We start from the raw sequence: 6,616 nt of genomic DNA on the forward strand, positions 1-6,616 counted from the left end.
CCCCCCTGTCTGTTTATGTAGGCCACCGCCGTGGCATTGTCTGACAGGATCTGAGTATGCTGTCCCTGGACTTCTTTCGCAAAGGTCAGTAAGGCTATCTGTATAGCTTTTAGTTCCCTCCAATTTGAGGACCTCAGTGCATCTTTTGTGGCCCACGAGCCCTGGGCCCACGACCGTTCATATGAGCCCCCCAACCCCAGGAACTGGCATCGGTTGTCAACCTCACCTGGGTTGGGAAGGACCATAACAGACCCTATGAATATCCCAGGTTTTCAACAGGAAATTTTGCAGAGGTCTGAAATGGAGCTTTGCCCACTGGACGGCCAGTATGGAAGAGGTCAGGGCTCCCAATGCTGACATGACCTTCCTGATGGACAGAAATTGATTGGACTGTAGCAGTGACACCACTTGTACCAACTTTTTCTGTTTTTCCTCTGCAAGAAAAATTATTTTTTTTTGTTCCAAAGAGTTGATACGGAAATTTCAGTTCCTGAATTAGGGACTTCATGGCGAAAGCCTTGACTGCATCCCTTGGGACATTTGTCACCAAGAATCTTTTTGGAGGTTCTTCCGTGAATTCTATCACATACCCCTGTAAGAGCATATTTACAATGAACTGATTTGAAGAAATGGCTCTCCACTGAGGAAGAAACTCCTGGAGTCTTCCCCCGACCTTGAGGGAGTCATTGTGGTTTTCCGGAGGTCGCAGGAGGATTGAAGAGCACTCCACCCCTACCTTTGGGCTTCTGAGAAGACCATGACTTCTTCTTGCCCTGCGTTTTTCCTTCCTGCTGACCTTTTTGGGGCCGAAAAAAATGCTAACGGGTTTGCACCTGTTTTTTCTTAACCGGAAACGACTTTTTCTTATCTGCCGTACGGTCAAGAATGGACTCTAGCTCTGAACCGAATAGCAGATCACCTGCAAAAGGAATACCACACAGTCTATTTTTAGATGCAGCATCCCTTGGCCACGTCTTCAGCCATAAGGCCCTTCTGGCAGAATTAGTTAAAGCTGCTGACCTCGCTGACATGCGGATAGATTCCGCAGACGCATCCGCAATATATGATATTGCTGCAGACAGGGTTGAAAAGGAGTCTAGAATCTCCTGTTTTGAGGAATCTGCTATGACATGGGCCTTCAACTGGTTAACCCAGTGATCTAAGTTCCTTGCAACACAGGTTGTTGCCATTGCCGGTTTCAGATTGTTCATCACTGATTGCCAGGTTCTTTTAAGAAGCAGGTCCATCCTTTTATCCATGGGCTCCTTCAGAGTGCCCATGTTCTCAAAGGCGAGGTCCGTAGACTTAGAGACCTGAGAAAAGGCAGAGTCCAATTTTGGAACCTTGTTCCATATAGAATCCGGATTTTCCTCAAATGGAAATCTTTTCTTGTGAGCCCGGGAAAAGAAAGACTTTTTCTCAAGTTCCAGCCACTCTTTTTTAATCATATCAGTGATAACCGAATGGACTGGAAAAGAACGGCCTTATGAATCTCCTAAAACAGCATACATGCGGTCATACAGGGAGAGTTCCTTCTTTTCCTCTTCTATCCCCAAAGTGGCATGGATTACTTTCAGGAGTCCTCCCACCTCTTCTAGCGACATTTTGTATTTAGAAGCGGCATCTGATTCATTTTCCTCCTCCTCAGAATCTGTAGCATCTGGAGCGAGGGAAACGGACCCTTGGGAAGCGTCCTGGGATATTGGACCCCCCCAAAATTATTTGAGAGCCGCCCTGGGGTTCTGAAGATGGCTGCGGAACCGAAGAATCCCTAGAGGGACCTGGTTCCTCTCTTAGGTTTGACCTAAAAGCTTGAAAGGTGGCCCGGAGCTCATCCTTTATTGTTGTAACCAAATCGCCACATACGGATGGAGTCTCCTCTGACCAAATTTGTAATGCACTCTGCACAAAGCGCTTTGGTCCAAACATCGCTTAATTTCTCTTTGCAGACAGGGCACCTTTTCTTGACTGGTTGGGCAGAACCTTTGGCCTGGACAAACAGAAAAGAGACATGGAACCACGCTTAAAAGGCTGCAATACAGCACAAATAAGACACCCAGGTGCACTAAGGAAGATAACATCTCACTTCCATGTGCCCAGCAAGCCACCACCACCACCACTTAATCCCCTGTTCAGGGCAGATATACTAAACCTAGCCACTACAACATACATTCCCAGGATGGAGGAGGGGGGGAAAGGGTGAGTAACCCCCCCACAGGAGAAAACGGCCCAGGGTAATAGAGGACACAGTCCCTTACCTTAGCCTTGCTGGTGCCTTGGCTTGCCCCCTTATCCGCTGCATCGCTATCCAAAGCTGTCTGTGGATGCGTAGTGAAACGAACGGTTCCAGATTCAAAAACGCCGCTGCGCTGTCCTGGAACCAGAAATAAGGCACCAGGTGACTCTGCCCTCTCCCTCTGCGCTTTGCGTTCGGAAATGACGCACGCGCCGACCCGGAATCGCTGCCTCTTCCCATTACAGGATGTGGCTGAGGCGCTCCTCTGCCACCAGAAACATGGCGGCCGTCAACATTCGTTCCTCCAATGCAAAGCAGGGAACGGAGGACGGTCGCCTGTCTGGCCAAAAATTGGAAACAGCACCCCCAGACGTACAGGCTCTCCCCGAGCACGGAAGAGGGAGAGGGAGCCCACGGGACCGTCCATCTGGGAGGCAAGTGGGAGGCTCACTCTCCTAGCCAAAAAAGACCTAACAGGTGAGAACCTGTGTCTCCCAGGGAAAATCCTGAGAGTTCATGGCTCGCACCAGCTGGAGGAAACAAAAAACTGACGAGGCAACGTGGAGGACTCCAATTAATGACTTAATTGATGAGGTGTTTCCTGTGGGAGGAGGATCCATGATCTCTTGGGTGCTGTCCTGAAAGACGTTTTGGAAAAGAGTCTTTACCAAAAGTGTTATTCAGCCAGTTCTCAATAAATTCCACAGGGTTTTTGCCCTCAGCCCGCTCTGGTATGCCTACCGCACGAACATTGTTGCGCCTCTGTCTATTTTCCATGTTTTTTAAGCGCTCTATATGGCCAGTGATAATAGATTTCATATGGTGGAGTTCCTTCTGCAGGGGGGCAACATCATCCTCCACATTGCTCACTCTGTCCTCCAGTGCAGCCGTGCGATCACGCAGCTTCTGCATATCCTGTCTAACCATATTTAATTCCAGTTTCACTCCTTTGATCTCATTAGTTAGTGTGTTAATAGAGGTATTGCAGGAGGTTACTGCTGCAAAAATGTCTCTTAGGGTTGGTTCAGGGGTTTGAATGTCCTGGTCTGCCTGGGCCCTGGGAGCCATATTAGGGGCCAGAGTACTTACTGCATCCCAGGAGGAGGTCTGTTCTTCATCCTCTGGCCATGCCTGATCCAGGGTTTCTGCTGGGGAGTCCATGTCAGATGTGTCCATGTGCTGGGAGGGTGTTTAATGTATGCCACCTTTCCCCATAGCACCGCTGAACATCCTTATGGCCGCCTCCTTGGCTGAGCGCTGTGTCCGGGCGCCATCTTGGCCTCCATGTTCCACGGCCTGCATGTTGTCCTTACTGCTTTTGCGGGACATGTCCGCCGCCGGGATTTGGATGAAATTTGCACCGCTAACTCGGGGAATAGGAGGGGAACCCTCCAGTGTAGATAGCGGGTGATGCCGGTGTAACAGGATCGATATGACAGGGTAACTGCACAGGCTTTCGGCGGAGCTCTCACACAGTACTGCCTACTCCATCAGCCGCAAGCCATGCCCCCCTCTTCTACATATTTTTGGTAAGAAAATCGCAATAAGCGTATATTGATTGGTTTGCGCAAAATTTTATTTTTTTTTTTATTAGTAATGGCGGCGATCTGCAATTTTTATCGAGACTATGACATTATGGCGGACACATCGGACATTTTTTACACTATTTTGGAACCATTGTCATTTATACAGCGATCAATGCTATGAAAATGCATTGATTACTGTGTAAATGACACTGGCAGTGAAGGGGTTAACCACTAGGGCAGTGAAGGGCTTAAGTGTGTCCTAGGGAGTGATACTAACTGTGAGGGGGTTGGGCTTTAATACACAGGACAGTGATCACTGCTCTCGATGACAGAGAGTTGTGATCACTGCCCTGTCACTAGGCAGAATGGGGAAATGCTTTGTTTACAAAAGCATCTCCCCATTCTTCCTCTCCGTGACACGATCGCGGGCACCCGGCGGACATCAAGTCCACGGGACCCGCGGTCTCGGAGACCGTGGCAGGCGCGCGCCAGCAACACTGCTTCTTAAAGGGGACGTACCTGTATGCCCTTTTGCCCATCAGCGCCATTCTGCCGACGTAAATCGGCATGTGCTGGTTGGCAAGTGGTTAATGGCTGTAGGCTTCCTGTAGTTGTGAAAATGCGAATGCTTATGTACATCAGCCTTTTCGCACACTTGAGCATACAATGTATTTTCCTGAACATGGAAGTTTTGTGTGGAATTAATCAAAACTGGAACAGATAGAAGCTGATTGGTTGTCATGCACAGCTGCTCCAGATTCTGTCAGGAAATCTTTGAAAATGAAAGATAGAAGCTGATTGGTGCACAGCTGCTTCAGTTTCTAGCTGCTCCAGTTTTGACAAATGTCCTCAATTTTACACACATGCATGGGTAAATGGAGATGCACAGAAGCATCAATGTTTACACGAGTACAGAGGCATACAGCCAATTCACTTCTATTGCTGGCTGTACACCCCACCTGCTCCAGGCACAGGGAAATGATGTGTTTTCTATGCTGAATTTTTTGCTGAATTCGGACCTGAAATAGACCAAAAGACTCACAGGACTCCTGTGCAATTTGCACTGGAGCCACTTCGGAGATGTGTGAACCGGCTCCATAGAGAGCCAGTCACAATCTCCTGCTATGCGAATTGGAGATGGGGAAACCCACCTCCAATTCGCAACAGTGTGAACCCAGCCTTATGCTATGTACACACGATCGGACATTCCAAAAACAAAACCGTGGATTTTTTTTCTGACAGATTGGTTCAAACTTGTTTTGCATACACACGGTCCCACAAATGTTGTCAGAATTTCCAAGCGTCAAGAACGCGGTGACGTACAACACGTACGATGAGCTGAAAAAAATGAAGTTCAATAGCCAGTGCGGCTCTTCTGCTTGATTCCGAGCATGCATGGACTTTTGTGCATCGGAATTGTATACACACGCTCGGAATTTCCGACAACAAGTCTTCTTGTCGGAAAATTTGAGAACCTGCTTTCAAACAGTTGTTGTCGTAAATTCTGACAGCAAATGTCCGATGGAGCATACACACGGTGGGAATTTCCGACAACACGCTCACATCGAACATTTGCCAACAGAAAATCCTATCGTGTGTACGGCCCATTACGGTAACCTCATTCACAGGTGGGTGGCTGTATGACCTGCACAGATCTCCATGGGCATCCTGAGGTGTAGATCAGTGCAGGTGCAATGCATGGAATGCAGACAGGCTGCATTCTGATCAGTGCATCAGACCTGCACAGATGTACACTCTGGTGTGCACGTGGAGATCAGTGCAAGTCCATGCATTCTGGGTAGTTACTGATGACAGGTTCTTCCAATCACTTTTTCCAGAAGTACTGGATGATGGCAAATAATAATGATCTCCCACTGAAGAATAAAACAGAAATGTTACCTGTATAGCCATTATTCCTATTGCTTAGCTACTACCTAACAATGCTAAAACCAATATGGATTTCGGTATTCTGTCCAGTTTACTTATTTTTTTAGTATTTAGAAAAAATAGATATTTTAACATTTATGTTTATTTTATTTGAATTAAATCTAAAGTCAGAACTGGACAAAGTATAGAATGATAAGAATATATATATATATATTTTTTTTTTTGCTGTTTGTGCCTCATTTGAGATGTCTGCCACCCTCATATATTTCTTATGGGAATACTTCGCCTCAGTTTCTGTTCAGATGACCATAAAAAAAACTTGGATTTCCCATCACTTTCTGGGGCATGGTGACCACCTTCAAATGGATGGGGGGAATTCGGCCAGCAGGAAAAGAGACAGCTAATATATTTGAAGTTCTAAAACTTCCACAATTCAAAGTGGAAAACAAAGTTTTGCCTTTTAACTTTAAGACATAATATTTATTTTACAGTATCTCACAAAAGTAAGTACACCTTCACATTTTTTAAAATATTTTATTACATCTTTTCATGGGGCAAGACTGAAGAAATTACACTTTGCTACAATGTAAAGTAGTGAGTGCACAGCTTGTATAATAGTGTAAATTTGCTATGCCCTCAAAATAACTCAACACACAGCGATTAATGTCTAAACCGCCTGCAACAAAAGAGAGTACACCCCTAAGTAAAAATGTCCAAATTGGGCCCAATTAGCCATTTTCCCTCTCTGGTGTCATGTGACTCGTTAGTGTTACAAGGTCTCAGGTGTGAATGGGAAGTGTGTGTGTTAAATTTAGTGTTATCGCTCTCAGTCTCGCATACTGGCCACCAGAATTTCAACATGGCACCTCATGGCAAAGAACTCTCTGAGGATCTGAAAAAAAGAAATGTTGCTCCACATAAAGATGACTTAGGCTATAAGGAGATTGCCATGACCCTAAATCTGAGC

The sequence above is a fragment of the Aquarana catesbeiana genome, linkage group LG05, assembly GCF_042186555.1.
Source record: "Aquarana catesbeiana isolate 2022-GZ linkage group LG05, ASM4218655v1, whole genome shotgun sequence".
In the NCBI taxonomy this organism is placed as follows: domain Eukaryota; kingdom Metazoa; phylum Chordata; class Amphibia; order Anura; family Ranidae; genus Aquarana; species Aquarana catesbeiana.